The sequence below is a fragment of the Pistacia vera genome, unplaced genomic scaffold (assembly GCF_008641045.1).
Source record: "Pistacia vera cultivar Batoury unplaced genomic scaffold, PisVer_v2 Contig550, whole genome shotgun sequence".
Lineage (NCBI taxonomy): Eukaryota > Viridiplantae > Streptophyta > Magnoliopsida > Sapindales > Anacardiaceae > Pistacia > Pistacia vera.
Genome location: NW_022196391.1, coordinates 137,096 through 148,432, shown reverse-complemented (window position 1 = coordinate 148,432; position 11,337 = coordinate 137,096). Strand labels below are relative to the sequence as shown.

The window sequence follows — 11,337 nt, the reverse complement described above, 5'->3', positions numbered from 1 at the left end:
CCTAGTCTTCCCACTGGTTTCCTGAAGTATCAATCCCGAACTTGTTGCAGCAGCTCATTTGCAGATCATGTGTCTTTTGGCCTGCTCTGCCAGCCAATCCTGACGTCGATCCATTCTTTTCATCAGATCCATCATTTTCTGCATCATTTCTCTCATTGGAACTGTTGAACCGGATGCAGTGGCCGCTTCTGTGGTTCTCTCTCTCTTGGTGCCTGATCTGGGCCCTGCTTCTGGTTGATATGCAAGATGTTTGCGGAAGTAGGCTGTGTCGAGGACTGGGGCAGCATGGATCAGTGGCTCATTAGCCTGTACCTTGACTTTTGCTTTAGTGCACAACTCTGTAATGAGTTGTGGGAACGGAAAACTACCTCGCCCTGGTTTGGCTACAAGTTGGATACTCGTCAGGATGATGTTCCCCACGTCCATTCTCTTTCCTGTGGCAATAGAATACAATAAAAGTGCCTTCTCATACGTCACTGTATTGTAGTGCATCTCCAACATCATCCTAGCTGAAACAAAATATTGCCACAACCGAGCCACTGGTGTTAAACTAGTACCCTTAATGGTTTTCTTGCCCTTCTTTGAAATATCCTAAGAGGCATCTGGTTTCGCTATGGTCCTAAGAATCACCTCATCATTTTTCTGTGTCCTCTTAAACTCCTTATAGTCATCTTGGGCAATCAGTGGTTCCACAGCCGCATGTTCGGGTTCATCCATAAAATCCTCCCACTTTCTCCCTTGACTCCACTCATCAGCTTCGGTTGCAGTCAGTCCACACTCAGGGATAAAGCCCTTGTCTTTCCTTTTTGCTACTGCCTCATAGTTTTTTCGAGCTTTGTCATTTACAAATCGATCGTCTACTTTCTTTCCTTTCCCTTTGCCCTTGGTTGGTAGCTTAACTTTGGGTGCCATTTTCTCCAACTCTCCAATTCAACTCACAATGTACCCCAAAAATTCAAACCTAGGTTCCGTACAACAACCAATTCAAACCTGAAAAAAAAAATTGACAACACTTCCAAAAAGTTTCATTTCAACCCCCAAACTACAATTTTTCCACAATCACCCAAACACTTCAAAATTGAAAGCCCACACTCCTTAATATTACACAACACACAAATAATCCTTCCTCAAACAAAATCAAAGGCATAATCACCAAAAATTCGCAAATCCACCAACAATCCACAAATTTCAGATCCACAAATTAAAACTCGAAATTTTTGAGAAACAATCTAAGAGAATGTGAAATCTTACCCAAACTAAGGAGTATTTCTCACCAATTGAGCCAAAATCAGTGTGCAATGCAAAACCCCCAATTTCGTTGAACTCAAAAATTTCGTGAACTTTTCGCAAAAATTGGTGTTGAAATGCATTGGTTTGGTGTCTAGGAAGATTAAGGAGTGAGAAATTTTGTTTGGAAATCACTTAAATAGCTCTAGAATGAAGGTTGGAAAATTTTTCTCTGAATTGGATTTGAAAAGCTGCGTGAAAAGTGAAAAACGGAAGTGGGTATTTATATAAAACCGTCGTTGCCGTGGCAAAGTTCTTGTTCAAAAACCCTAATTTCAAAACCCAGATCTTGCCGCGGCGAAGAAAAATACTTCGCTACAGTGAAAACTTACCGTGGCTACTCGCCCCAGCGAGGAAAAATCTTCTCCGCGGAGAAGACAAATTCTTCGCTGGAGCGAAAACTTATAGAAGCCGCAACAATTTTCAGGGTGCTTCGCCCCAGCGAAGAAAAATCTTTGCCGCGGCGAAGTCTGGGACTTTTAAATTTTGTTTTCATACGATGTGCTTCGCTGAGGCGAAGAATACTTCTTCGCCCCGGCGAAGTCTGGAGCATTTCCTTTCCTTGCCTTAGCTGAAAACTTCACCTGAAACACCCAAAAACACACAAATTAAAAATCATTCAAACTCATAAGAAATTCAAACAAATTCAAACACAATAAAATGGAAAACAATTGAGAACTCTTGGGTTGCCTCCCAAGAAGCGCTTGTTTATAGTCGGTTAGCTCGACTCTCTCGGTTTTTCACGTCAGTCCGAATTATCCAAGTATATCACATCCCGGAATTTTCCCTTGTGCTGGAGCTTCTTTTGCTGATGATCTTTTTCACACAGGGTCCTTGTTGAGAGTTTCACCACCCATTTCCATCCCTTGGTCATTACTTTGGTGGTTCGACTCTTCTCACCGACTACTTTCCGTTTTCTTGACTTTCCCTCACCCTTTTTGAGCTGAGAGATCCGTTCCTTGTGAAAACACAATCTCGACTGTGGCTTATCTCAGAATTTTGTGCAACCCTTTCCGTTATGGTCCTCACTCTCGAACTGATTCGGTTTGACAATGCAGCTCTTAATTTCCACCTTAGGATTCTTCAGTTGGAAGGTTTCAATTTTTGCCTGGTCCACCACATCGATTTTTAAACATGACTCTTGTTTACGTGGAGCTCTCATTGATTCAAGGAATTTAAATGTTATTTCTTCATCTTGCATCCTCATGATCAACTTCCCTTCTTGAACGTCGATTAAAGCTCTTCCGATAGCTAGAAATGGTTGTCCCAGGATAAGAGGAATCTCTTTGTCTTCTTCCATATCCAACACAAAGAAATCCGTAGGAAAAATAAACTTGTCCACTTTAATCAACACATCCTCTACAATGCCCCTTGGATGCTTTATTAATCGATCTGCAAGTTGCAAGCATATGGTTGTCGGCTTCACTTCACCAATTCCTAATTTCCTGAAAACAGAAAAAGGTATAAGGTTAATGCTAGCACCTAGGTCACATAAAACTCAATCACAGGTGATATCTCATATAGTGCAAGGAATTGTAAAACTCCCTGGATCTTTGAGTTTCGGGGGTAGCTTCTTTTATAAGATGGCACTGCATTCCTCCGTGAGCATCACCGTTTCCTCCTCTTTTAACTTCCTCTTGTTTGATAAGATTTCCTTAAGAAATTTCGCGTAGCTCGGCATCTGTTGCAATGCATCTGCAAAAGGAATGTTAATATGTAGTTTCTTAAAAACATCAAGAAATTTAATAAACTGCTTATCCTGATTTTCTTTTCTGAGTCTTTGAGGAAAAGGCACAGGTGGTGTGTGATGCGCCAACTCTGGTGGTATCTCGGGGAATGGCAATTTCTCTTTCCTTTCCTTTTTCCCCTCTTCCTGCTTCTGTTCATCTTTCCTTGGGCTGGGTGGTTTCTCTTCAGCAATGATTTCTTCATCAACTTCCTCATCAGATTCTTCATTTTTCTTTGATGGATTTTCCTCTTTCCTTGATTTTTCCACCTCTTCTAAAACTGTCCCACTTCTCAACGAAATTGCATTTACTTGCTCACGTGGGTTAGTCACCGTGTTGCTTGGTAGAGATCCTTGCGGTCTCTCATTTAATTTCTCGGCCAATTGCCCCATTTGTACCTCAAGATTCCGAATGGATGCCCCTTGATTTCTGAAATTCGTCCTCGTCTCATTCATAAAACTTGTGGTCTCTTGCATGAACTTCCCAAACATGTCTTTCAATTTTGTCACTCTTGGATCTCCGATTGATTATTCACCCTTGGTTGGTTGTTTGGCAATGCTCTTTGGTTCCATTGATTATTTTGCTGGTTCTGACTGCCCCAAGCCAGATTTGGATGATTCCTCTAACCCGGATTGTATGTGTTGGAGTATGGATTGTTTGGTTGCCTCTGGTTCCCTGCCAAGTAGTTCACTTGTTCCGATGATGAAGATGACAAAGCAAATGTGTTCCCCACTTGACACTCGCTGCTCACATGGTTACCTGCACAAAAATCATAAGTTAGTTAAGGTGCTTGAGTAGAATTTACCTGCATACTTCCCAACTATTTCTGAAGTGCCGTGAGTTGGGCTGAGATGGCTGTGAAGGCATCAACTTCATGAAGACCCGTAGATTTTCTTGATATTGCTCTCTCATTTGGTCTTTGATAGTTGTTGCTTGCCAAAACCTCAAGCAACTCATAAGCCTCCTCTGGTGTCTTATTCTGTAAGCTCCTCCTAATGCTGCATCCACCATGGTTTTCATGTTACCCATCAGTCCATTGTAGAATGTTTGGACTTGAAGCCAAACTGGCAACCCATGGTGTGGACATTTCCTCATCAATTCCTTGTACCTCTCCTAAGCCTCATACAATGACTCGGATTCATCTTGTAGAAATGATGTGATATCATTTCTCAGTTTTGCTGATTTTGCTGGAGGGAAGAACTTGGTCAGGAACTTCTGTGCTAGATCATTCCATGTTGTGATAGTTCCTGATGGTAGTGCCATTAACCACCCATTTGCTTTATCCCCCAATAAGAATGGGAATAACCTCAACCTAATGGCGTCATATGACACTCCGTTCGACTTGAAGGTGTCACAAATTTCCAAGAAGTTTGCAATATGCTGATTCGGATCTTCCTTCAAATCACCATTAAACCTTACCAACTATTAGATCATCTGGATGATTGCCGACTTTATTTCAAATGTGTTGGCTTGGTCTCGTAATGCTCGAACCACTGCCATTAACCGTGGGAACTGAGAATTCCCTTAGTGTTCTGTTTTCTGGTTCTGCCATTTCAACAGCTATTTCTTCCGATTCAACCACTATATCCTCTCTTTCTCTTCTCTCTCTGTTAAGTCGTCTGGTGGTTCTCTCAATCTCAAGATCAATAGGAACCACTGGCTGATGTCTCGCTCTTCGCACAAACTACACAAAAAGAGCAAAGGGAAATGAGATCTCAAACCAACTGAAAATAAAAGCAAAAGTTAAACAGAAAATGATGAAAACAAAAATTAAAACTCCAATCTAGCTAACTATAAAAAAAACTCAATGTTAACTTAAAACTCAATCCCCGGCAATGGCGCCAAAAACTTGATGCGTGATTATTACAACATGCATAAATAGCAAGTATACTAGTCGCTCAAGTAATAGAGTGATGAGTGAGTATCGTTCCCACGAGGATTGTTCGCTAAGCACTAAGTTTCCTACTATTCTCAAGTTGGAGCAATCGAATTCTTTGGATTAATGGGAGCAATTTAAACTAAGACTAAAACAATAATCACTAAACTAAAATTTAACTATGAACGCAAGATGTAAAACGCGGATAAAATCAATTCAAACAAACGGGTAGGGTTTTGACTTCATTCGGACTCTATGGGTTCTTTCTAAAGAATTAAGCTAAATTCATATTCACATGCATTGATTGTAAATCGAACTCTCTAAAGTGTCAAACATACCTTCTCAGGCTATGTTTTCCTACTCTTCCCTATTAACCTTCCGCACCCAACAAATTGAAGGTTAATAAATCTAAGCTCATTAAGCACAAGAATCCTAGATTGATTTCATTGGTTCTTGAATCTATCTCTAGCATCCAATACTACAATGGTGATTACCCAAGAAACCTAACATGATTCATTTCTCAATCTCATCATATTCATCACATAAAAACAGTAAATTCAGAGTAATCACACAATCAAAGCAAAATCATATGAAAAGAAAAACAATCTATTACTTAACCCATGAAATTCCAAATTACAATCAAAACCCTAACCCAAAATAGGTTAGTTCATGGCTAAATCAACAATACAAACAAAAGAAATGAGAATACCAAAGTTCAACATAATGTAAACAAGAGAAAAGAAAAGAAATCTCCCCAAATGACAAATCCACTGGTTTAATCTCAAATCTTCACCCTTTTTCAATTTCAATATGCTCAAAAAATGAATCTCAGAAAATGTAAACAGCTGCTCTCTCTCAAAAACGAACTCCCCTAACAAAAAGACTAACTTTTTCTTTTATACCTCACCCAAAATCCTCAGAAACGTTGAAAAGTAAAACTATGCGTTTTGAAATTCGCAGACGTCGCCGCGGCGAAGAAGAATTCTCGCCGCGGAGACAAAGTAAATGCATACTTCATGCGTAACTTTCTTCGTTGCGGCGAAGAACGGCGAAGCTCCATGTGGAATTCTAAAATTCCATAATTGCCCTCTGCTTGCCTTTTTGCTTGAATCTTTGATCTTCGATGCTCTCCTATGGAAACAAGCCTCCTAGTGCTCCATTCTTCTTCAGAACTCTTCCAAAATCTGAGATCCGCTTACTTATGAGTCCAGAAACTCCAAATCACTCATTATTTGCTCAAAATGTCCATTTTTGCCTGAAACACAAAATGTAAAGAATTAAGTAACAATTCAAGTCAAAATGAACTAAGAAGTATCTGAAATCCAACTAAAAAGACTAATAAAAACAGCATAATCCACGGATTATCAGTGTCTGGTGCGATAACACTTGAGAATTCTTCTTTTATCTGGTTGAGTTTTCTATTTATTTCTTGCATAAATTCTTCTTTGTTGGTCAAAGTTTTAGTGTGTTTTGGAGGGATTTCATGTGGAATGAATAAAGGTTTGTTATCAACAATTTTTAGTGGTTTTGACCTTTCGTCAATAGGTTTTAGGATGGGTTTTGCTACAATGTCTTCAATTCTATTCAGTTGTTCGCTAATAGTATTCAAACATTGGTTTGCATAATTATGTTTTTGATAAATATTTTTTATATCATTTCCCGATATTTCACTTAAATTTTCTTCGACTTTAAAAGGTGAAGCCTTAATTTCTACTCCTTTATAGGGAATCGTTAGTTCTGTTAAAGGTGGATGAATTGACTCTATCTCTTCATTATCTTTTCCTCTTGCGATTTTCCACTATTTTGTTTTTGTTTGGACATTGATTATTTTTTCACTATCAAACCATTGGAAGAAATGTATAAGAATTTGGTGTGTTTTCATAAAGTTGTAATAATTTTGTTGAATTAGATCCCTTTCTTTTTTATTAAATTTTTGAAGAATGTTTCTCTTAATTCTTGATTATCTTTTGAATAAAAATCATTTCTTAAGAAGGTTTTATCAATATCAATTTTTTCAATAATGTTTAATTCTGGCAAATATGTCATTTGGGAATAGGTTGGAGACATTCTTTGTGATGTCTCTTCCCCATCTTGTTGGGAGGGTGTTTGAACTAAATAATAACGTTGTGGTATTGTTGAGGAATTATCAATTCCTTGAATATTTGTTTTAACCTGGCTAGGTCTAGGGGGGTATCTTACTGAACAAGAAAATCTTCTTTGTTCAAGAGGTTCTTTGGGATTTAATCTGGATGAGGATAAGTGTGAGTCATCAAAACTTATTATTGGAGGCCTACTAAACCTAATCTGAACACTTACATCAGAATTTTCAGTTATGTTTTCAATTTCTGTATTTTGATTGGTTGGGTTAAAGGTTTAGGAATTCTCATTTCTAAAGGAATGACTACGTTAGCTAATCCCCAATCCTTTGGTAAAGTTATTTGGTCCCAATTGATTGTTTTAGGAACTGTTATGTTTGATCTTGTTAAATCAGTTTGAAATAACATTGTGTGGCCTTTTTTGTCATGATTAATGGCTCTAGTTTCAAAAGCTGATTGCATTACTTTATATTGGATCCTATAAATGGCTGCTATAGGGATGGTTCCCGGTTTTAAGTCATAATTAAACGTTTTAATATTTAAAGTTAAAACGTCTAGTATATTTTGGTCATCTAAGCAGACTGTGAAATCAAGATAACAATTGAAATAAATTGGTCCATTGGATAGGCTGGATTCTATTGTTCCTAATAGAGAATCTCTAATCTTAGCCATCTACAATCTCTTAAACAGGCAAAGATGGCAGTGTCCAAGCCTTCAATGCTTAGAGGTTTGATTCCTACTTGGACAAGTCCTACATGAAGATAGTTATAACTCTTTTTGTATTTTTTAACCATTTCCTTAGATAATAATAGAGTTATATATTTCCTTAGATATATATAACTCTCTCTCTCTCTCTCTCTCTCTCTCTCTACATATATATATATAACCTATAATTTTGTAAAGTCTAAAAGTAGTGACTAAACGGTGAGTTTTGTATTTGCCTATAAAAGAACAGATTGTTCTGTTTTTGTACATTTATTCATTAAATACAGAAAAATTCAGTTTTAGTTATCTTCAGCTCGAGCAACATTTTCTTCAAATGCTGAATTAAATGGGTGTATATTTGTTTTTTAGAGCATGAATTGGAAAGTTGGTGTATATTTTTTATTCGAACAGGTATTCGAACGAGTTATTCGAACAGATGTTTACGAGTTAATTGAACGATCATGAACATTTTGTTTTGCTAATCGAATGAACTCAAACAGCCATTTTGTGTTCATTCAAGTTCGAACGCCCCTTGGTGCTTATCGAACGAGTTTCGAACGAAAGTGTTCGTTCGTGTTCGATTTGTTTGCAGGCCTAGTATTGCCCAGATATCCATATTAATTTACCAACTATTATATAACATGTGCATTACATAACTTAATACGTCTAATGATCTTAAAATAAATGATAAAACATTCAGTTGACATCTCTTGCAAGAGGAAGATTGCATAAGAAGCCTTCAGCTTAGAGATGGTAAGTATAAACAACTTGCCTGAGTCCAAGCTAATTTGGAGAATAAATGTTCTCATGGTGTAAGTAAAATCTCTAAATTGGAACTAAAATCAAATAAAAGTAAATCTGGAGAATAAATGTTCTCATGGTGTAAGTAAAATCTCTAAATTTGAACTAAAATCAAACAAAAGTAGGGTAAAGACTAAAGATGAATGAAAATAGTATATAGACTTTATTCACAAAGAAACGTAAAAATAATACATGATCGTTTGTCATGAAAATAAAACATGCATAATTTGCATATGGTTGTCATGGTAGTAGGGGAAAGTCAAGCCGAGCTACTCGTGAGCGGCTCGAGCTCAACTCACTTAAAACTAGAATTCAGCTAGTCACTACATGAATCGAGCTCAAGCTGGCTCGGCTCAACTAACAAGCGGAGCCGAGTTCAAACATGAATTGCTCGACTCATGAAGCTCGTGAGCTTTATCAAGTTTGAGGGTTAATTTGCCAACTTTCAAAGTAATAGGGGCCACATATTATAATAAGTTATTAGTTTTTAAAATTGCAAATCCACCCGTATTCAAAAGAGTAAAAATCGATTTGGCAATTAAATTAGAATAAACCCAAACTCTAAAACCCTGTTTCTCTCTTTCGATCGTCTTTTCTTCTTCCTCGTTTGCCATTCATCGTCTCTCCGTCGTCGTTTTCCCTCACCTTCTCGATCGCCATTCTGCTTCTCTCGTCTCACTCTCACCTTCTCAGGTAGGCTGAAAAACAAAGTGTTTATACTTTATATATAAAAAACTTTAGTGATGAAAGTATGGATTGAGGGATTTGGCGTTGACTGTTGGTAATTTTTGAAGTTGTACAAGAAATCAAAAATCCCATTCATGAGAAGGCATGTTAGCATACAACTAGATTGACTTTCCTTTAATTGTTATTTACTCTCCTAGTTAGTAAATTCGCATATCATTCACGAATTTCCGTATGTTATCAGCACATCCGTATTATTCATGAACTATATGCCTCAGACATTTTAATTGCGAATTATTCCCATCCTTTTCCTGTATCCAAATTATTCCAGAATTTTTACAAACATATTTTTCACCATTTGTTGTATCATAACCATAAAATTCCCATATCCTTTTGTTGCCGTACCCGTATTTACTAACTAGGGTGAGTTTTTGTTATATACTATAATTTGAATCTTGGTTGTATTATTTATTTATTTTATTTGTTTGGAGCGCTAGTTCGACTTTGAATTTTGGTTTTGTTATGTGTTTGATTTGAGACAATAATTGAATCTTGGTTATATATTGTGTTTAAGTCTAGAGACTATAATTTGAATCTCAGTTATATATTATATTATTAGGTCTAATGGTTATTGGTTAATTGAATACTTTATATTTGAAATGCTATATTGATTTTAATCAGGTGGTCCATGAAAAGTGCTAAAACCAAGATTGATATTGCCATATTTTTCAAAATGTATTATTGATAATGTGCAATATTAAACCTTTATATACTCGTACTGTATTTTGTCGGTATCCGAATTTTATGGCCGAATTTTTACAAACATATTTTTCACCATTTGTTGTATCATACCCGTAAAATTCATGTACCCTTTTTTTGCTATACCCATATTTATAAACTAGGTTTACTCTTGAGATTTTAATACCTTGTGGCTAGGCATTTTGTTGCATCATCCAAGCATTGAAACAGTTTCTCGACTTGTCAAATGAGCTCGGTTGCAGCTTTCTTTAATTCTTGTCACATATGTGATTCTCTTTTTCTTGAGTTTTATCAGAACCATTTTTCAAGTTCTGAACTTGTTATGAAAGAAAATTTGTTAACCTTTCCAAGTCAAAAACTAATGAGATCATCCAATTGTGACGTGTACAAAATTTTCCATTATAACAATTCAAGAGAAATCAAGCCTATATCGAATTCGAGTTGGCTCAAGCTCGATTACACAAGCTTGAGCTTGAGTTCGAACCCCTAACAGTATGTCGAATTCGAGTTCGATTCCTCTTCACTAGGCTTGACCGGGCTCGAGCTTGGTACTGTAGCTGCCAAGCCGAGCTTTGAGTAGCTAGATACTCAACTCGACTCGGCTCGATTACAACTCTACAAAAAGATCATCCTACCTTAGGACAGGCCTTGGGTTAGAATCAAAATAATGATTCTATCTAAGACTACCCATAGTCTTCTCTTTTTCCATTCCTTTTTGAAAGAAATGGAACCAAGCGGAGATGAACTACAAAGAAAGCGCCCTACCATGGGACATGCCCTGAGTTAAGTTCAAAAGAATCCAAAAGTGCCAACCATATGCATAAGCATTTGCAAAAATAAGTCCATAAACATGGGCATTTACAAGACTAAGTCCAAAAATAACACAAAAGCAAAGAATTAAAACATTATCCAAAAGGTTCCAAGAGCTGTACCACCACTAATCTCCAAGATGTCAAAAGAGGAGGTCACCTTACACCACGGGTAACCCATCACACTCAAACTCCTAAGAAGCAAAAAGAGGACATCAACTCCCATCAATAAAGATGACATTAGGTAGTCCCCACAAAGAGGCAAGTCTCCTATTAGCCATTGAAGTCTTCAATTTCCACAAGTTCATAGCTCTCTCCCTAAAAACATTTTTTATTAAGTTTGTAATAGCCATGGCATCCTTACAAACACCTCCAAAAACTCAACTATTCCTTTAATTCTCCCCAAATCCAATAAATGGAGGCCCCAAGACTAAGTTGTAAGAATTAGGGTAAAATTGGTTTAAAACATGGTATAAGGTTATATGACATGTTATTGAAACTAAAAGGGTGAAATTGTTACCTTTTATGCTTTACAACTTTTGTAACTTGAAAAGGAGTTCAAGATCTTCAACAAATTTGATGAAAATCCTCAA

The 11,337-nt window shown here is 37.0% G+C and overlaps 1 non-coding gene across 1 annotated transcript; it reads left to right on the top strand.

Annotated features, from left to right (window-relative positions):
* The first annotated feature begins 4,083 nt into the window (after positions 1–4,083).
* Positions 4,084–4,190, top strand: LOC116108008. Its single transcript, XR_004124577.1, has one exon. It is a non-coding gene; the product is annotated as a small nucleolar RNA R71 (small nucleolar RNA).
* The last annotated feature ends 7,147 nt before the right edge of the window (positions 4,191–11,337 follow it).